The sequence below is a fragment of the Cryptomeria japonica genome, chromosome 10, assembly GCF_030272615.1.
Source record: "Cryptomeria japonica chromosome 10, Sugi_1.0, whole genome shotgun sequence".
Lineage (NCBI taxonomy): Eukaryota > Viridiplantae > Streptophyta > Pinopsida > Cupressales > Cupressaceae > Cryptomeria > Cryptomeria japonica.
This window is the reverse complement of record NC_081414.1, coordinates 680944381-680967195: the sequence shown is the minus strand read 5'-3', so window position 1 is coordinate 680967195 and position 22815 is coordinate 680944381.

Here is a 22815-nt window from a genome sequence, read left to right as displayed (position 1 = left end):
TTCAAACCGATGAATGTTCAATTCAAAAAGGCAAAGACAAAGGCAAGGAAGGTAAGGTGGAAGAAGATAAGAAAACTAAAGATGCAAGCAAAATCCAAAATTAGAGATCTACTGCAAGAAGACAACCAGTTCATCAATTGAATGCATAAAGGTGCCCATCATTTAATGGTTATTGTTTTCAATGCAATAAAATGGTCATAAGGCTACAAAATGTAGAAGCATGAAGGAGAAGAACACTCAATGTTTCAATTACAAGAAGTTTGGTCATAAAGAAAATTACTATAGGAATCATGTTATGAGTCAGAATTACTATCCGATTGGAATGAATGAGATGAATAGTTATAGGACATTCCATGGCTATTGTCATCTATGCAATGATTATAGTCATAAATCTAATTAGTGTAGATCTATAAGACACTCAGTAAATTCAGTGCAGAGGAAAATCAAATGTTATAAGTGCAATCAATCTGAACATTATGCTAGTAAGTACAAAAATGTAGTTGTTGTGGGGAAGTCTATGGAGAGGAATGTTGTCAAGACCTATGAATCTAAGAAAAAGGAAATCATGGTATGGAGAAAGAAGGAGGTGGATAATGCAAGCAATCTTGTTGTACCAAAATCCAGTGCAGGAAACTCTTCCTCTAATAACTGAGCTTTTGTTTTGGCTTAGGGAGAGATCTTTCAAGGAAATCATTTGGTCCCCCTCTCCAAATTAGTTCATGTTGTTGGTCCAACATGACTGTGATGGATATGCAATCCGATATTTAGGCCGTGAAGATGTTGATGTCATTGACAAGGCACTTTTTTTGGTGGGTAAACCCTAGAAGTGATTGGGAATATAAATATAGAACTTTGAAGATCATTTTTCTACATTGTGCAAAGAAAGGAGTCTAAGGAGCAGAAAAGCATTTGAAGAGAAAAAATAGAGAAAGAGTTCACATCATGGAATCAAAGATGATCATCGAAGAATCTAGTAGCACAAAATTTTAATATCTAGAAAAGGTATGACTAGATGAATTTGATCATGAAAAAAATTAGGAAGATGGAAAGCAATTTGAATAATGTAGAATTAAAAAATATTAAAGAGTTAGGGCAGAAAGGACTAAATTTATGGAGCAAATTTCTCTCGTTTGATAATGAAGGTTTGGTCAAGCTTATCTTGAGTCAAGTACATAATGATTGCATTGTGTTGGATAAACCCTATTCGATCTCTAAGTACACCATTTTTGTAGTTACTAGGCTATGTGACAAAGGAACAATTCCAATGAAGAAGTCTGTGAAGAACAAGGAAGTTGAAACCCTAACCTGAGTGATGGGAGATCAGCGAGCATTGTTGATTAAAAAAATTGTTAATCTTGTGGTAAGGTATATTGCGTATGAAATGTCTTACAAGATTTACTTCAAAAATAGGGAAGGTTCTACCACAGCTATTGATGTGTTTGTTGCACATAAGCTTGTTATGGAAGATGCATATTACAATTTGTGTGAGTTATTGAGGAGTCATTTGTTAGAGAATATTAACATGAAAAAGAATGAAGGCTACCCCTTCCAATTTGGTTCTTTGCTTGTATGTTTAACAATCTATTTTTTAAGATCCCTATCATTGAAAGAAAATGTGTTGTGGAAGTCTCAAGTCCCGGTTGCAAAACAATTTTTTCAATATCTAAAATGTTTGGAAAAGAAAGATGACGCATGCAAAGATTACGTTAAGTCTTTTTAGGAAGTATGGATTATTTGTCTGGTATCCCCTGCTACCAATTTTGCTAAGTGTCACCTCTGAAAAGAGAAAGTTGAAGGATAATGAGTTTTTGGGTTCTCTAGAACCTAAGAAGCAAAAGAAAGAACAAAAGAAGAAAGAGGTTATTGAAATAGATGATCTGACATCTCTTGCGGCTAAAGAAAAGTTGACTATTGCAGAGCAAGGAAAAGATTTTTCAGGGTCAGATGAGGCTTTGTTGAAAATCCTTGAAAATGAAGATGGTATAAAGAAAATTGGAGATTTATGGCTTAAGTCTATTGAGCAGGACAAGATTGAGAAAATACTAGTGGATCATTTGCTTCAGAATGACATTTCAGTTGAAGATGTAGGTGATGCCCTTCCAGAAGCTTTATCTGAACATATTAGCCAACATTTGTCATCCTCACTAGAGAAAGCTAATGAAGCAGATGATATGTAGAATATTTTGAAAAATGTGATGATGCTAAGAGAACTTTGATAGAATACATTAGTGAAATAAAGGGTTGTATTGATAGTGCCAACAGAGTATACAGGTATTGTCTCCAATGGTCGATTGCCATGGAAAATTACAAGGTGAGAATTGAATCAATTAAATCTAAGTTGACCTCTATTGGGAAAACATTTGATTTTTTGAATGATAAAGATGGTAGTCAAAGGAAGAAGGTAGATTCTTTGCAATCTAATTTGTTATATCTCCAAAGGCAGAAAGAGGACATTGTGAATATCTTCTAGAAAGTAAAATAAATTGTTGAAGCCAAATTAGAACATTTTTCAGGACTTCTTAAGGATGCAGTTGAGTATGAACAAAATCCATCCATTCCAAAATAGTTTATCTCATGCCATTGATTTATTGGTTGAAACTAGAAACATATCAATGAGTATCAATATGGCAGTGAATTCCTGAAAGGTCCTCCTTTCGGAACTTAAAGAGAAATACAAGAGGATTTTTTAGAAGAAGTGCAATTGAGAATTCTTTTTGGTTGATAAACACTTTTGATATCCTTTTTGATTGATGATTGAAGGCACCATTTTTTCTTGATGTCAAAGGGGGAGAAATGGAGAAATGAGTGATATGAGTAAGGGGGAGATATATTAAGTATTATGCATATATATATATGCGGACATGTTTTTCCAAAATGAAAAAGGGGGAGATTATTAGACTTGTTTTGTATGTTGTCATTGATGTCAATCTCAGTGATCTGACTAGGATCGGATGTGGCATGTTGAGCAGCAATGGAAGATAGGTATGTATGTGACATTGAGCAACGAAGTATGTATGGATTATAGGAGTTATTTACAAAAGATCCTTTGCTCCAAAATCTTGTGTTTTGATTTTGTATCAAGTGTTGGTATTAGTTGTGACAGTTGTATTGCTATCTGGATGTTTGTATTGCATTATGTTTTGTGAGTTCTATGCTTCAATATCTATGGTATTCATATCTTGGAGATGGAAGTCATTATGCTTGGAATTTGTGTCTATGGGTCCGACTGACACCAGTTGTGTTCCAATAATTGAAGTGTGTGTTCTGGTAACTAAGGTAGTGTGTAGAAGATAAGTGAAGGTCAACTTGGCTACCTATTTTGATCAATGCATGTTTGAGTAGCGTGTTAATCTAAGCAATGCATTATTGTGTAAACCTTTTATGCGTGGCCGACATATTATCTTTATGGTTTTCAGTAGTACACATAGACACACACACACATATGTATATATACACACACACAGGTATATTGTGATTCAAATATGATGAAGACATGAAGAAGTGTGAAGTGGAGTAAGACCGGTAGTAGTGTGTGATGTGGGAAGTGTGTAAGAGTGAAGGTGTGTGTGTGTGTGTGTACAGTTATAGAGTTACAGTAATGCCTCACCGGGTCTACTATAAGTAGTTGGATTGACAGAGTACGGTTAGAGTGTTGCAGTAATCCCTTATCGGATCTGTTGCAAGTAGTTGTTTTGAAAGGTTGGAGAAAGTGATGCAGAGATCCCTTACCATATCTATTGTAAGTTTTTATTTTGATAACTGAGCTTATCTTGAAACTGACCTCATGCATTTGGAGAAGCAATTTTCCTCAGTTCATTTATTTCTATTGCATTGAGCATTCTGACAGTGAGTCGTATTGTAATCCGACAATTAGTCATATTGTATTCAGGTAGTGAGCCATCCGACAATGAGCCACCCCTTTTTGTAAACACCATATAACTAGCTATATTATCTTGAGAGTTAACCCTCTTTGTCATTTTTTCCATTTGGGTTCTCCATGTATAAATTAAACTGGTGTTCATTTGTGATTATGTTTTTCATTTATTTTGCATTTGTTGATTCATGTGGATGAGATTAATTGCTAAGGTTAATATCAGTGGAAAGTTTTAATTGTTGCTAGAATACTGATTCACCCCCACTCTCAATATTTGAGACCATTCAACCATTCAATGGTAATAATGATATAGATTGATGTATAGCATCATCTTAAATATAGATACAAAGTTCCTTAGTCATTTTTAGTACACTAGGAAAAAAGTTGTGAATGTAATTCAATTATAGTTTTGAATAATATCTATATTTAATAAATTTTCAAGATAAGACTATCAATTGGAGTCGAGAGAAATCCTCAAATGTATAGTTGGAGAAAAACCCTTATAGAGAGACTCTTTTTCTACAAATGTTGAGTTTGCATACAACAATTTAGTGAAAATGACAATTAGGGAGACAACCATCCTAATTAATTTATGGGACGTCTCCATACGGTGTCACAAACCTATTAAAGATTGGAGTTGATAAGTGCATCAACACAAAGTTTGAGGGTTTCACATAGAATATGAGGTTGTTGATTTGCAAATAAAAAATAGCGAGAAGAAAGTAATCCTACATTTAAATTGTACACAAATACACATAAAAGAAAACATGTAAGTCTTAGTCATATGGTGATTAATTCACGATGTGTTTAAGCAAAGAAAATCTCTCTAAAGTAATATATAATAAGTTCAAACCCTAGAAAATTGGTCCTTGCAAAGTTCCATATTAGAGGCCATAAAATATGTATGAAACTAAGCTATCTCAAGGGATGAATATCTCATTAAATATTAGTCCTCCCTTAATAGCTAATTATTCCCATGGATATGTGATTTGTTTATTACTGATCATAGCTTATTATAATAATAAAATAATAATCTTTAATAATATAACATAAAATATTAATAGCATAATATAAAATAAAATATTTTTCTATCCTTATTATACAATATTAAATCTACTTAATATATAATATAATCTAAAATGTTAGATAAGGGCTAAACATATTATTAATAATATAAAATTAAATAACAATAAAAAATCTATATAATTATTAATAATATATTTAATATTAATATAATAAAAATATTATTCAAATAATAAATATTTAATATGTGTATTATTTATTATAAAATATCTATTAACAAAACATATTTATTATATAAATTAAAAAATAGTAAATAATAAATTTATATTAATAATTCTAAAAAATTAGAAATTTATAGGAGGTAATGGCATACACCCGCAAGCAATGGCGACACCAGGAAGGCAGGTTGGCTCATGCGAATCTAAGGAAAACTCTAGGTGGGCATGCAAACATCAATAGATGGGGGAATAAGATAATAACCCCCTCATTTGATACAGGTGCAAATGTTGTTCCACTTGGAACATGGAGAGGAAGACAAGATAACAACCAGCCAGCACAAGATTAGATTAAACCAAAAGTGGCAACAACAAATATGTGCAAGTAGAATGGGGAGCAGAGGTACAAAAGAATGGGCAATGCAAGGCAAAATCAAAAGTAGAAAAAACAAAAACCTTTGAATACCGAAGCATTCAAAAATTATTGAGCCATGGGTAGAATGATTCAAGGATCAAGTATTACTGGTCAAATGGTGCGGGGCAAGAGATCTGGGCAATCGCATGGTGAATTGGTGGGTAGAGACCTTCAAAGGAAGGGAAAGTATAAGGCCATTCCTTAATAATCTCTACTTGATCGAATGCATAGATGAATATCTTAGAAATGAAATCCAACATGGTGGTCCTCTATTTTTCAAAGGAAATAATTTTATTTTATTTTATTTTATTTTTTCTTCTTTTCTTTCTTTTTTTTTTTTTTTTAATTTAATTAATTTTTTTTAATACTATATGCAAAGGTTAGTATAATCAACACCAGGAACTTGTGAGAAACCTTTCACAACAAGTCGAGCTTTGTACTTATCCACACTACCATTTGCTCCAAACTTAGTTCGATATATCCACTTAAATCGATTCATCTTTCTAGTATAATCAACACCAGGACTTGTGAGAAACCTTTCACAACAAGTCGAGCTTTGTACTTATCCACACTACCATTCGCTCCAAACTTAGTCCGATATATCCACTTAAATCGATTCATCTTTCTTATTAATTATTAATTAATGTATATGTTAATATATGTTAATCGTGACAATTTAAAAAAAAGCAACAATCTAGAAGTTTTTGTTTTTTTTATACTATATGCAAAGGTTAGTATAATCAACACCAGGAACTTGTGAGAAACTTTTCACAAGTTCCTAATTAAAAACTCAGAAGAAGCCCTCTCTATATTCTATGATATATGCAAAGGTTAGTATAATCAACACCAGGAGCTTTTAATGCAAAGGTTAGTATAATCAACACAAGGAACTTGTGAGAAACCTTTCACAAGTTCCTAATTAAAAACTCAGAAGAAGCCCTCTCTATATTCTAGAATATATGCAAAGGTTAGTATAATCAACACCAGGAACTTGTGAGAAACCTTTCACAACAAGCCGAGCTTTGTACTTATCCACACTACCATTCACTCCAAACTTAGTCTGATATATCCACTTAAATCGATTCATCTTTCTTATTAATTATTAATTAATGTATATGTTAATATATGTTAATCGTGACAATTTAAAAAAAAAGCAACAATCTTGAAGTTTTTTATTTTTTATTTTTTATTTTTTTGTTGCATGAAATGGATCCCCAATTTTGACCCATTGAAATACAAGATAAATAAAATCCCAATTTGGATCAATCTTTTTGGACTTCCAATGGAATTTTGGAATACTGAATCCCTTGTTATGATAGGCAATGCCCTAGGGGGGTTTGTAGGGGTAGAAGAATATTTTTTAAATAGAAAATTAGGAACAAACATAAACATACTGTGGAAATAGACATGGATGCAAAATGGTAGGATAAGTTGGAGATTTTAACCGTTAATGAGAGATGGGTCCAAAAGGTGAGTAGGGTAAAGGGAAAAAACCTTGGGAGATGCCTCATATGACATAGGATGGTAGTTGGAAGCTTAGGTCAATGACCAAATGCCAAGCAAGGAGAGGTTGAAGTGACCCCTCAAGAGGAGTTAAGAGGAGTCAATGGAAATAATATGCAAATGGTCTTGACTAAAAAAGGGGAGTAAGAGCCAAAGACAAATAAAGAAAAGATGCATATGGCAAGAGGAGATTTAGGGGGTTTCAATAAAAAGTGAAAATCAAACTATTCACTAGATCAAATATGTTGTGCTCCTGAAAGCTCGGTTTAGGTGGAAATTCCTAATACATGAATAACAAATAGAGGGAAGGAAGCGAGCTCGAAAGCCCAGTAGGAAATAAATAAAGAACAAGTAGAGTCAAGTAAAATAAACCCTAATCTGAAAAAGCCCATTGATATACCAAAGGAGAATATTCAAATAAAACTCTCTAAAGGGGACCTACAAGAGGGAGACCTAATGAAGGTAGAAATAGTATGTGAGATACTTGGGATCATAAGAGGGCAGGAAGAGGAGGCAAATATAAACAATGGGACAAATATAGATCAATATTCCAACAAACAGACAGTTTTATAGGAACTACTAGAGGAAGGAGAAAGTGAGGATTTAAAGCAGGAAATGGTGTTTGGAAATACAGGTCTCAATGAACCAGTAGAGGAGACAGATCACAAACAAGGGAATTTGGGGGTCAAACAAACCCTTGTAAAGAAACCAAAACCAAATTATGGTAAAATTATGGGAAAAAGGAATGGAAGGAAATCACTACAAGATCTAGAAAGTGTGGGTGGTGAAGTGGAGGATCAGTCAAAAATTATAATGATGTTGAGATCAGGGAGGGGAGTCCCCCCTCCCTAAAGGCCATGAGGCTCCTACCATAAAATGGTAGGGGCCTTAACGCGCCTAATAATAAGTTCTTGGTCAAGAATAGGTTACTTATCCCAAGAGTAGATATTCCACTTCTTCAAGAAACCAAATTGACCATTTCAAAAGTAGAGACCTTCTGCAAGAAAAAATAGATATTAGAAAGTAGCTAGGGTGTAGTTAGAAGTAGCCTTTGAAGTTTTGATCACCCTATTAAATCTATCCACAATAACCTTTAAGTTATTGGCAGAAGGTAGATACTGGATGGGAAGTCTAGTTCACAACATCCTCTCAAAATTATGCTTCTTTTTGATAAATGTGCATGGGCTGACAACTTTTCTTAGAAAGAAAGAGGTATGGGCTGAGTTGGAAGACTTCATCGAATCCCACAATCACACTCATGACATCATACGAGGAGATTTCAAAAAAATATTGTATCACCAAGAAAAAAGAGGAGGCATCCAAAGCCCCAATCAATCACAGATTGATTTCATGGAACAAGTAATCAAGAACAACCTTATGGAGATTGACCTTTGAAATGGGGCTTACACTTGGAACAATAGAAAGTCAGGTTTTAGAAACATTGCATAAAAATTGGATTGGTTTTTCTTCAAGGGTGACTTGGCTTCCTTTCCCTTTGCATTGTAAGGAAGCATCATTCCTTACTTAGGATCTGACCACTACCCCATTCAACTAGAAATCATCAATGGAAAAAAGCCAGTAGGTGCCCCTTTAAATTCGAAAATATGTAGATGAAGGATCCTTCCTTTTTTGGTCTAATTGAGACTTGATGGACAACAGAAGAATGTGAGGACTCCAAGTTGTATTGGGTTATATCTAAGCTCAAATTAGTAAAGAGGAATTTCATGTCCACTAGAAAAAAATAGCATTTAATACACATTTTTTAAACAAAAAAGATATTAGAAGAAGATCTAGAGGCATTGAAGGAAGGGACGAAATAGATGACTTATGAGAGGGAGAGAATTCTCATGAGAAGCTATGTAGAGGTCCTAGCAAAAGAAGAAATTTACTATAGAGATAGAATTCTAGAGAAATATGGATTGGGGAAGGTGATAAAAAAACTAATTATTTTCATAATATTACCAAAAGCACGAGGATATCAATAGAATTTCAAAATTGAGAAGGGTAGATGACCATATTATAGAAGATCTTGAGGGTATCAATAGTGAAGTGGTGACATATTTTTTAGAATTACTAAATCACTTAGAGGGGTTTGATTTGTGGGTCTACCAAGAATTGATAAAAAACATCCTAGTTTTGGTGACAACCACCCAAAACAAGGAACTGAATGCTCGATTCTTAGAAGAAGAAGTAAAAGTAGCAATAAATCAGAAACATATTGAGAAGGCTCTAGGGCTTAATGGGTTTCTGGATAGCTTCTTTCAAAGGTGTTGAATATAGTAGGAGAGGAACCGGTGGAAGCTTTAAAAGTAACTAGAAACTCCGGCAAGCTTCTCAAGGAAGTAAACAATATCTTCATAGAACGGAATGTAGTTGGAGTATTTTCACCCAATATCCTTATGTAATACAACTTACAAAATTATGGCGAATGTAATGGAAAATTGACTCAAGATAATACTTCCAAACATCATCTCAAAAGAACAAACATGCTTCATTTGAGGCAGATCTATTCTATATGGGATCATCATAGCTCTGGAAGTCATCCACACAATGGAACACAACAAACAATGAAGCATGCTTATAAAACTTGACATCAAAAAGGCATATGAATAAGTAGATTGGAGGTTCCTATGAAAGACACTTAAGGGATTTGGATTTGATAAGAAATTGATTGATTACGTATTCTAGTGCATTTCTAGTCCTTGATTCCTAGTATTGGTGAATTACACACCTGAAGAATTCTTTGAAGCCTCTATGGATCTCAGACATGGGGATTCCTTTTCATGTTTCCTATTCATCATCATGGCCAAAGCTCTAGCGAGAACATTCAAAAAGCCCCAAGAAAGGGGACTATTGGAAGATATTCAAGTCATAAGTTTGGTTTGAATCATAACATACTAAAAATTTGCTAATGATATGATGTTGTTGGGGGAGGGGGGGGGAGAAAAAATAGTCATCTTAGTTCCTAAGGATATTGAAACAATACGAAAAGGCCTTATGGTAGGAGGTCAACCAAGCAAAACTAGAAGTTTTTTTCCTTCTCGATAATTGCTAGGAAAGAAGTTGAGATCTTACAAATACTCGATTTCAAAGTAAGAAAGCTCCCATCCACATATCTTTGACTGCTCCTAAATAAAGGGTTGCACAAAACTAAACTATGGGATCCCCTAAGGGATGAAATGGAAAAAATATTTACATCTTGGAAGGGTAGGTGGTTGTCCTAGGTGGAGATATTTGTTGTGCTCAAAATTGTTGTATCAACCTTGCCAATATATTTATTATCCTATCCAGCTCTCAATGTAGGAGTAAACCAAAAACTGGTTCAGATGATGCAGAGCTTCTTTAGGCAAAGATCCTTAGAGAAATAAATGATACCCTTGATTTCATGGGAGAAGGTTTGTAGAGCCAAGGAGCATGGGGGGATTGGGTTGAGGAATCAAAATTGGCAAAATAAAGCTTTAGGTACGAAGCTAATCTAGAGAATGTATAAGGAGCCTAGACTGAAATGGGTCAAAATCCTCAGACGAAAGTATGTAGACATCAACCTACCTATAAATTTTTTTAGATTCATGAACCCACCTAAAGGTTCTTGTGTGTAGAATTTCATACTCAAGTGCATATCAATAATAATAGACAATCTTCCGTAGGACATCCATAATAGAGAATTCACTATGTTTTGGGGAGATTAGTGGGGAGATATCCATGATTAGATAATGTGGTGGATGCAGAATATAGCAAGACATTCTTAAAGCAACACTCGGGCTGCTATGTGAAAGACTATCAGATGTTTGTCAACAACAATCCCTCAATTGGGTGGAAATGGAAGGATTTCTAATCCCTTGGTCTCCCATTAGATGAAACCAATCGACTCATGGGCATCATTTTACAAAGGAGAATAACCTTCAAGAAGGGACAAGAAAGATTAATATGGACACGGGCCATGAATGGACAATTTAATGCCAAAGATGGATAAAGAGTGATGACTAAGATTGAGGTGAAGGTTAAAATTCCCACTAAGTTGTGTTAGAACAACTTGTTCTTTCCAGAGGGCAGAGTATTTTCCTGGGTGGCAATCCAGTAGAAGATATTTATGAGAGAAATTCAAGAAAATGGGATTCGCAGGTCTACCTCATTGTGTTGTATAAAAAATGATGAGGAAATGGTCAACCATTTTCTCCTCAGGTGTTCATTTTGGAAGAATGTTGGAGATGCATGTGCACCAAGATGAATGTTGGAAGATGGATAATCATCCTCCACAATGACATAAAGAGTCTATTTGATGCTTGGACTCTAGCACAAGGTATGGTATCACTCGATATCTTATAGATAGCATATCCATCACTTCTGATTTGGGAGATATGGAAGGAACGTAACTGAAGGATCTTTCAAAATAAAGAGATGTCTTTTCAAAAATATAGATAGTAGAGAAATTCAAGAAAATGGGATTCACGGGTCTACCTTGGTCTGTTCAATACAAAAACTATGAGGAAATGATCAATCATTTGCTCCTCGACTGTTCATTTTTCCAAGCATTTTGGTGATAGTTGTGTTCCAAGCTAGGATGGATAAAAACCCTCCCCAATGACATAAAGAGTTTATTTGATGTTTCTCTAGGATAAAGTATGAGATCAATCAGTAGCTTATAAATAGCATGTTCATCACTTATTGTTTGGGAAATATGGAAGGAATGTAATTGAAGGATCTTTCAAAACAAAGAGATTTATTTTCTTTCCCTTCTCAACAAAGTGGAAGTGGCTATAGTCGGTATTGTCAATAATAGAGTTAGTATGCGGCACCCTAAGAATGCAAAATTCACCATGTGGGATGAGAAAATAAGGTTTAATTGGCTAGGGACCTAAGATTTCCAACCTTCACTGGGTTGGGTGACCCTCAGATTGACTCTATCATAGAAAATATAAGGTGGAAACTACTACAATTCGGTTAGTACAAACTCAACTTTGATGGTGCCTTCCAAGGGAATCTTGACTCCTCTAGAGTAGGATGCATCATACAATTATGGGATGGAAATATCGTTGGGAGGATTGCATTGGCATTGGATGAAGATACAAACAACATGGTAGAGCTAAAAGCCTTAACAAAGGGTTTGTTGTTTACTAAAGATTTAGACATACACAAACTATAGATAAAAGGTGACTCCTCATTAGTAGTCAATGCAGTAAGAGCAGGGTCCATGATGGATTGGAGATTGGGAGCTTATGTGGACAAGATTATGGAACTACACATGTATACACCTAAAAATGGTCTGAAGATAATTAATTAAATAAGCAATTATTTAATTAATCCCCCTTCCTAATTTAATTGAATTCATTAGGCAATTTGATTAAATTCTCCCTTTCATCTACTTATTAATAAATCTAAGGATTTATTCTTTAAGTTCATTTCATAGTCCCCTTTGATTAATTAATCCTCCCTCCATTTAAATTCATTTCTTCTAATCTCCTAATTAATTAAAACAAATAAATTTATGAGTTGTTGAAAATTAATTAGTCTTTTCCTATTATTGGAATTTTTAAATTCAAATTACCCACATGCCTCCTAACCCATTCCACCTAACCTTGGGTTTAACTAACCCTATCCTATCTTGCACATTCTAACCTCCTTATCCTAACCTCTTATGGTGTGGATATTCTTCCCTTGAGACACATGGAACTTTGGCCACATGTCTCCTTTCTTGTACACTTACCCTCTCATGAGCAAGGCTCCTTGACACTTGTCACCACAGAGATGACAAGTGTCCCTTCCTCCAACCTCTTCTCCAACCTCCTCCAATTTCACCCTTGATATCTTCAAACTCAATCTTGACCGTTGATTCCTGCCACCTCAACCCTGGCCTTGGAAATCCTATAAAAATCCCCATTTTGGAGCACAAAGGATCCCATTTCATTATCAATTTAGGCATTGTTACTATAGGCAATATCATTTTGAGCATTGTTATTGTAGGCAATTGCATTAGCTTAATTTGATCACTTTCTAGCATAATTGTTGAGTTATGTAGCTTAATCAATCTCTTTTCTAGCTTAATTGCATCATCATCATAGCTTAATCATGCATATCATTAGCTTAATTAGTCTCTTGGATCAATATATCATAATCAATCTCATCTTTGCATATCATTATCATTTCAAATCCTCCATCTAGGTGTAGTCAAGTCACTGGGATTGCTTATCCAGATCTAAGAGCAAATCCATACTCGCATCTCTTACGAGGCGATAGGTCGCTTTGTCATGGTTCATCTTTCATTTGCTTCTTATTTTCTAACCATTCTTTTAATGATCTATTGAGTGTTTGTGTTGCAGCTGCAGGTATCAGACTTCACAGGTACAACATTTTGGCGCCCACCGTGGGGCTGAAAATCTCATTTTTGGCCTCTTAGCATCATCAAATTTTTAATCTAGCAGGTTTCTGGCTAGGTTTGATTCAAAATTTTGTATGAGTTCCCTTTCTGTCTCGTACGAGTTCCTTTGTGTCCTTGTACGAGCAGGTGAGAATTGTCGTACGAAATTCTGCTTTTGTGTTTTCAAAACAGATTGCATTTTATGGTTTTTATGCTTCAATTTGATTATTACTAATGCTAACCCTGGTCTATTTGTGAGTTTTTCGACAACCTAAATGGTTTTTGTAGTACGATTGTCAAAGATTACGCATTTCAAATATTCATTTCATCCAAACATCATGACTACTAACGTATCTATTTTGCAGGTTGTCTAGGAGGACTCAACCAAACTTTATGTCTTCTTTAAATTTTCTAGGCACACTTATTTTGCTAAAAGAAATGAACAAACATGTCTTATTTGTTTTGATGATAGGCGAGTATTCTCTCACCTTTCTTAGGTGATCAGAAAGCAAGACTCATCCTTTGCTTTCAATAGTGCATATCTTTAGCAGGCCTGCCCTCCCGAGAAGCCTATAAGGCCAAAGCCATTAAGGCCGGTGAGAGGGGAATGACCCAAGTGGGAACGGCTAATGCCAAGTACTCCAACCCACTATAAAATAAATTAGATTTGATGAAAATCAAGTCAACGACAGTGCTCGGGAATAGCTCTCCTTCGTACCTTTGGGTTTATCAAACCTTGGTTTGCAAGGCTAAGGGACCTCTTAATTGAGTTTATAATCGGATGCGCCAAACGAATCCCTTAGTAGTTCCGAATAAAATTAGTAGCTACCCAATTCACCTTTGAAAGGGGGATAATCTTTGTGCAAGAGAGATAGTAACTCTCCCAAGACACTTGCCATATCGTGCCCCCATTAGCATTTAGAGTTGGATAATACGGTGTTGAGAATCCATTGCATGAGACTCAGTGACCGTATTCTGATTAGCTATTGGATATGTACCTAAGTTTGCAAGCAACTATTTTCTCTCTCAGCCAACTTCCTTAGGTAGCGTATTGTGCTTGAGGTCACTTATCATATCGTGTGTTTGTTGTGTCTTCGTCCCTAAAACAAAAAAATTAGATATCTAAAAAATTGGAAAACAGAAGGAAAACATCAAACTTCATTAATCAAAAATTTGTCCAAACAAATTTTTTGTCTCTGTTTTGTCCTCTGTCGTATGAGTTTGTTACTTTTTCGTATGAGGCATCTATTTTATCATCTGGCCTAGTGGGAATTGTCGTACGAATCAGCTTAGTAAAGAATTTTGTGTCATCATTTGTCGTTTGGTTCTGTCAGAAAGCTCGTACGATTTTATGTCTTTTGTCATGCGAAATTTCTGGTTTGTCTTATGAGCCTGTCTAAATTGTCATTCGGTGTTGTATAAGGTGTCATACGAATTTATGTCTCTGTCTGTCCAAAACTATCTTCTTGCATGTCTTTTTCAGATCTGTCATATTTCCTTGGTCAGTTTACAGTGAGCATAAACACCTGTTATTTGTCATTATGTACTTAAATTGTCTCCTTGGTTCACTTGGTCAAGTTATCATCTGTCAAATCGGATTCTAGAAATAGACACCTCAATATTTTCAAGTATTCGCCTTCAACAAGTTCAAAATCTAGCATCTCAAAGTGCATTATCACCCTCTTTGATAAATTGATCACTCAAAACATAGTTTCTCATCAGGATCTATCATCCTCTATCATGAAACTACATCGTTTGGTCAGGATAACATTGTCCCACATCGTAGGATATATCATTCCTATTGGACTTGGTTTTTATCAAAATCATCATCATTGCACTCCAAAACCGAAGATTGAAAAACTTGCAAACTTTTAAACACCTGAATCATCTTTTCATGTCATATCATTTTATCACATTTACATTGACACTTGATCACTTGTCGAAACAACTTTTGGACAATCGAATCCTATCACAATATCTAACACACGTGTATTCCCGTTTTAACCAGAACTCAAAGATGAAAGATTGAAGAAACAAAAATAAAAACATTTGGAATAGCTGAAGATCATGGAAACATGGCATACCAAAGAAAAATACAAGAAGACATAACAAGCCAATGTATCAGAGAAATCAAACAAGTCCAAAATCAAAAGCCAACTATGTCAAAACCTCACAAGGATTCAAATACATCTCCAAAGAAAGGTAGCTCATTTATGCAACTCTTAAAGAGATCCCTAAGGGATTTTGATGAGAAAGATCACAATCATGCACCTATGTCTAGCAATGGCTCATTCCCCCATAAGAAAATTGACTCTCCAAAGGCATCTATTCCTACACTGCTTGAAAACTTGCAAATATCTTCCATAGCATCCTCACCAAACAATACACCCAAGGATGAAGTTCCCCAAGTGATATCCATGATTGCCATCAAACCTATTTTGGAGGATCCTATTCAAATCCCATCTCCTTCATATCTAAGCATTGATTCCTTGCAACATCCCCATAATGATCACTTGCAAATTGAAGTCCTCATTCATAGAACGCTCATTAAACATGTCCTAATAGATGGGAGAGCTAGATTAAACATTTGCTCATTAAGTCTTGTTCGTACTCTAGGTTATTCAGATGATGCAGTTGATCCCCCAAAAAAGATCACATTCAAAACATATGATGAGGAAGAGCATTCCTCTAAATGAAGTGTGATATTAACCATCAGAGTTGGACCTTTGTAGAAAGACATAGCATGCCAATTTCTAGACTTGGACTTACCATACAACATACTCTTGAAGAAGATGGATACAAGACATACAAGCTATTACATCAACATATCATCAGTGCCTAAAATTTCCATACAATGGGCAAGAAATCACGATATTAGCAGACTCAAATCCATTGCAGTGCTGTAGTAATCTAAAATGAGCTCAAGTGGTCATTGTTCCACATAACAGAGAGGCAACATCTTCAAGCACACAATCCAAGGAACAATCATTTACATCAATTTTGTCAAGCATGGAAAAACAAATGCAACTAAGAGATCGAGGGAATGGAGAATATTTGCTATCATGGAAAAACAAACAAGAGCAACTTGAAATTGAAAGGGAAGAAGAGGCTATAGGTGTCAATATAGTTCATGCGTATGCAAGGCAAACGTTAGGAACTAGAATATTTGAATCAAAATTACATTCGGTTCACTTGGACTTAATCAAAGACGATCAAGAGCTCATTCTGACGAGATTATCGTTCTAGACATGGAAATACATATTGAAAGCTCTGACATCTCTATCATGCCCCCTAATATCTTTGACATAATTCAACATGAGGATCCTTTATCCTTAATCCCTCCTAAACCTATGGGCTGGAAATATGAAATACATGCCACCATTGATACCTTTTCTAATGACCATGCCATATCCTTATATCTTAATGAAATCAAACCCACAACAACTTTCACCAGGGATTTTGCTAACATATCTTCGAGTCAAGTGGGTGCCAAATCCCTAGTCGCAAAAGTGAAAATAAAGAAAACAATATCAGATCTACTACTGAAAACCATTTATTGGCAACATTAGACAGAGAAAAAGTGAAAATAAAGGACACATCTAATGGTGAAAACCTCCTCGAGGCACCAAAAGATGGGAGATTTGACACCTTACCTGAATACTATCAAGAGAGGTCATCTATCCTGATGGAACCGACAAAGGAAGTTACCATTGGCACAACTAATCTATATCCAACAACTTCTCTATCAGAACTAGCAAGGCCAAAATATTTGGAACCCTTCAAAAGATGGAAAATCATTTTTACCTGGTCATATGCTTACATTCCAAGGTTAGATCTGTATCTTATAATACATCACCCAAATATCAGTCCAGGAGTAGACATCAATAATGGAACACAACATGGATCAGGAGTAGGTATTCTATTCATCACACCACAAGGTCACACAATTCCAAAAGCCTAGAAATTAAGCTTTCCATGTACCAATAATACAATAGAATATGAAGCTTTGGTTACAGGTATCAAAATGGCTATAGAATGGAACATTACACAACTTCAAGTCTTTGGAGACTCTCAGCTCGTCATCAATCAAATCAATGAGAATTATCAAACAAAAGATGAAAAGTTAATGCCTTATAAAAAGATGGTTGATGATATCAAGAAATAAATTTTTAGCAGATTCCAAGGAATGACAACAAAACAGTAGATGCCATGGCTACACTTGCTTCTCTCCTTCAGACATGAGAAAATCAAGAATGTTATGAATTCCTGGTGGAAGAGTCGTTTTACCCTGCTTATAATTGTCCTGATTCCCAAACTATATGTCACCTTGTTGGGCATGATTCCTCCCACTATGGCCAAACTTACACATACCTGAAAGATAACACCCTACCTCCTGACTTATCAAAAAATCAAAAGAGAAACTTTATTCGCCAATCCTCTCATTATACTCTTGTCATGGATACCCTTTTTAAACGAGGTCTAGACAGTACCCTTTTAAGATGTCTCGAACAAGAAGAATCTGAGAAGGCCTTAAATGGAGTCCATAATGACATTTGTGACACTCATTTAAGTGGTCTTACCCTTTTGAAAAAACTCATACGTGTGGGCTATTATTGGCTAACTATAGAATGACATTCTTTTCAAATAACTAAAACATGCAAACAATGTCAGATCCATGGGAATTTGATTCATGCACCAGCACAAGAACTTCATGCTTTGGCAACATCTTGGCCTTTCTACAATGGGGTCTTGATCTAGTAGGAAAGATGTATCCTTCTTCATCTAATGGTCACAAATTCATCCTTGTAGCTACTGAATATTTCACAAAATGGATTGAGGCAATACCTCTCATCATTATCATAATAAAACAAATTGCTACATTTATCTTGAACTACATCATCTGTTGCTATGGAATACCCATGACCATTATCACTAATAATGGGTGACCGTTCAAGAATCAGGATGTCCAAGAGCTATGTGATAAATTCAAGATCCAACACAGATTTTCCACACCCTACTATCCACAAGGGAATTAGCAAGCAGAAGCGTCAAACAAAACTATTTTGAAAATCCTTAAAAAGACAATGAATGATGTTGGCAGAGATTGACATATTCAATTGCACCCTGCTTTATGGGCCTACCATGCTAGTATCTGCACACCCATAGGTGTCACACCTTTCTCTCTTGTTTATGGATCAGAAGCAATACTGCCAATAGAAGTAGAGATGCCTTCTCTATGAGTATCATTAAAAGGTCCTATCCCAGATGAAGAACAATGAGTATCTAGATTGTAGGAGTTTGAATTGATCCATGAATGAAGACAAAATGCCTTTGATCATTTAAAGGTATATCAGCAAATAATGTACCGAAGTTATAATCATAAGGTCAAACCGATAATATTTCAAGTTGGGGAACTAGTACTCAAAGAAAATCCATGCAACTAGTCAGATCGAGAAAAGAAAGGAAAGTTTGAACCAAACTGGTTAGGTCCATTTGTGGTCACAATAGTATTTGGGTCAGGGGCATATTAGTTATCAACACAAGATGGGGATCAACTCGAGGAACCCATCAATAACATGCATCTGAAGAAATTTTATGTCTGAAAAAGTAGAAAAATCCAAAAATAGTGAAAAAGCATAAAAATCCAAAAACAGCGAAAAAGCAAAAAAATCCAAAAACAGTGAAAAAGAAGAAAAATCTAAAAACAACGAAAAAGCTGAAAAATCCAAAAACAGTAAAAAAGTAGAAAATCAAAAAAAAAATTAAATATGAGAAAAAGTGCAATAAAAACAGATGGTGAAAACTTGGCAACAGGCGCTATCTATCCGCTAGCTCTTCCATCTATTAGTTCATGCATCCTTACACTTGCATTATTTTCCGTTAGCACTGTTCATATCCATAATAAAGCCTTTGTACATACGCAAGCATCCTGGGTGGCTTCTCGCCATGGTTTGGATCATTGGGTATATCATAATGAATTTGTTTCTAGGCTTGGGGCAAAATCCTGCACCTAGGTGGGGGCAAAATTTTTTATCATTTTGAGCTTAATGAAACAGGTAGAACAATAGTCAGACAACTACTATCAAGCAAAAATTGAGACACATCCAACATTGAACACGAGATCAAATTATCAATCATCAAACTATCATATGTCAGTCTAAGCACATCACACACTTTTCACTGGATGATATCTTTTGGATAATGATTTTAGCGTATTGTTCAACTTTTCTATCTTGATTTTTGCTATCATGATTTATGAGTGACTCCAGGATGTCTCTAACTAGAGGAACAAGGAAGGAACATGATATTTTTCTTGTCCATTGTCTGTAAATTAATCATTAATATGTGCAAATTTGTCTCGAGACATGATCATAATAGTATCATCGAGGACATTTCCGATTTGCGTACTGAAATGGTTAATACTGTTTGTTTTACGCAAGCAACACTCAAGTCATCTTGGTTCAATTATACCTTGATGCTTGTGCTAACTTGCAATATCAAAATCCAGGAAAGTAGTGCTCAGCTCATCATGGTCTAATTATACCATCAATGTTTGCACTCACTTCCCACATTTTAAAAAGCTCAATGATGACAAAACGCAATAACCCAGTGACTAGTCCGGTCATAGCTTTACATTTAGCTTTCATTTCATTCTTGCATGGGATCCTACATGCTCATTCTATCCAAGGTTAAATCTATCGCAAGAATCATCAAGGTATCATCGTAAGTGTATACACAATTAGACTGATTACTCATCTCTCTCCAGATATTGTCAACCCAGCAATAATCTTATGTTCCCCCCTCAACAGAACCAACATCAGCATATATGAATCTTCCTACAACTTGATATCAACAAACTGTCAGTTCTTTATCCAATCAACCTTATAAATTCTATCAATCAATCACATCTAAATCGATTCTATCATGTCTTATACAGGATGTATCTTTCCTGAAACCAGGCATTCTAATCATGTCTTATACAGGATATACCGTTCCTGAAACCAGACGCTTTGATCATCTTTGTCTTATACAGGAGGTGTCAATCTTGAAACCAAACTGAATCTCGATCTTATCAATCTAATCAATCAAGCTTTATCAATAATCAAGAACCACATCACTGTGATCGTAGAACTCACATTTTCATCAACCACAATTGCAGAAATCAAATCATTTCTAATCGGGATATCAATTTCGCAAAAATTCACACACTCCAAAAATAAATTATCTCAATTGATCTCCCGAGGGGGCATCATCGTACCACAATTTATCAAACAATGTCTGGGGCATCTTATCAAACCAATATCATCATCAAAATGAGATTATTCTTTGAATCAACGCGTCATCACACCTCGCTTCAAAGAGGGGCAAAATATATGCACCTAAAAATTGTCTGAAGATAATTAATTAAATAAGCAATTATTTAATTAATCCCCCTTCCTAATTTAATTGAATTCATTAGGCAATTTGATTAAATTCTCCCTTTCATCTACTTATTAATAAATCTAACGATTTATTCATTAAGTTCTGTAGCATCCTAAAATTGCGACACTTGCAATTTCGACTGCATTTGGGTCTTCACGATGGCGATGCAACACGGAACCTGAATGTAGACCCCAAAACTTGTTCATGACATCAAAAACTGCATTTCTCAGCACCCTGGCCTGATCCTCCTTGCACCCTGCTGCCCCTGGAGGTGGGACCATGGCGCCCAGCGCCCTGGTCCCTGGCCCTATTTTGGGCTCGGTCTCTTATGGGGCTTCGGGTCTTTTAGTTCGCAAATTGGAAAATAATCTTCCCGGGTCGGCCTAAGGTCGGGAAAATCAGTCTTTTAACCCTAATTGACAAGTATATAAACTACATTTCCTCTCCCATTTTAAAAAGATGGAAAAGGCGAAAGCGATATTCAAACATTCAAGCATTCAAGCATTCAAGCATTCCTTCAAGCAATTGAGCATTCTAAGTCTCCATTCAAGGCCAAGTGTTGCATTCAAGACAAGGATTCAACCATTGAAGAGGAGATCACTTACAACACATTACATGCTACATACAATACACCTTCGCATGTAAGAATACAAACATTCTTACTGTAGCGTCCTAAAATTGCGACACTTGCAATTTCGACCGCATTTGGGTCTTCACGATGGCGATGCAACACGGAACCTGAATGGGGACCCCAAAACTTGCTCATGACACCAAAAACTGAATTTTTCCAACACCCTGGCCTGATCCTCCTTGCACCCTGTTGTCCCGGGAGGTGGGACCAGAGCGCCCAGCGCCCTGGTCCCTGGCCCTATTTTGGGCCCGGTCTCCTATGGGACTTCGGGCCTTTTTGTTTGCAAATTGGAAAATAACATTTCCTGGTCGGCCCAAGGTCGGGAAAATCAGTCTTTTAACCCTAATTGGCAAGTATATAAACTACTTTTCCTCTCTCATTTGAGGAGGATGGAAGGTGAAAACGATATTCCAACATTCAAGCATTCAAACATTCAAGCATTCCTTCAAGCAATTAATCATTCTAAGTCTCCATTCAAGGCTAAGTGTTGCATTCAAGACAAGGATTCAACCATTGAAGAGGAGATCACTTACAACACATTACATGCTACAACATACAATGTACAACAAACAACAACATCTATACCTTCGCATATAAGGATACAAACATCCTTACAACAAGGTATTAGTACTTGTTTTACATTACAGACATTTACATTTACAACATTTCTCATTTCTTGGTTAATTCCAAAACTGGGGTTTGACCTAAAGGCAAACCCCTAATCCCTAACCCCCCAATCATCTTCGCTTTTCTGTGTGTAGGTTGCAGGTACGCGGCTGAAATTGAAGATCTGGAATCCTTGTGCAGAGACGAACAGATCCCCCTTCGTTTCACGGATTTTTCGGAGGACCGTGTGCACGCCGGGCGCCATCGTCCCGTCAACTTTTGCTCAAATTTGCAGGATAGCGCCATATCGACATTTTACAGCTAATTCCAGGTCCGCAGCTTCATCCTATATCCCTATCTCAGTTTATAAGCGAATTTTTCTCACTTTCTATGCATTCCTAGTTCAATCTTTCTATCTACATTCTTTACAAAAGAGGGTATCCTTGCTATCACAACCCTTGAAATGCATTTAGCATCCAATCTTGCATTGTGTGGGATTGGATCTTGTGGGTTTCAACCCCTCTTTTGAATGTAAAGTCCCTCCTAAGTGAAAACCATCAACCCTAGTGACTCTCCCTTCTCTCTCTTCGGAGTTGGGGAGGGGAGAACGACTAGGGTTCGATCATTTTTCCGCTTTACATTTTGGTGAACTGGACGTGAACATCCTTTCTGATTATTCATAGTTAGATCTGAAAATTGGATTCCTTGATTACATTTCCATGTTTGATCTTTTGCAAAATTTTAGAGGTTAATTGCATAAAAACCCTAAAT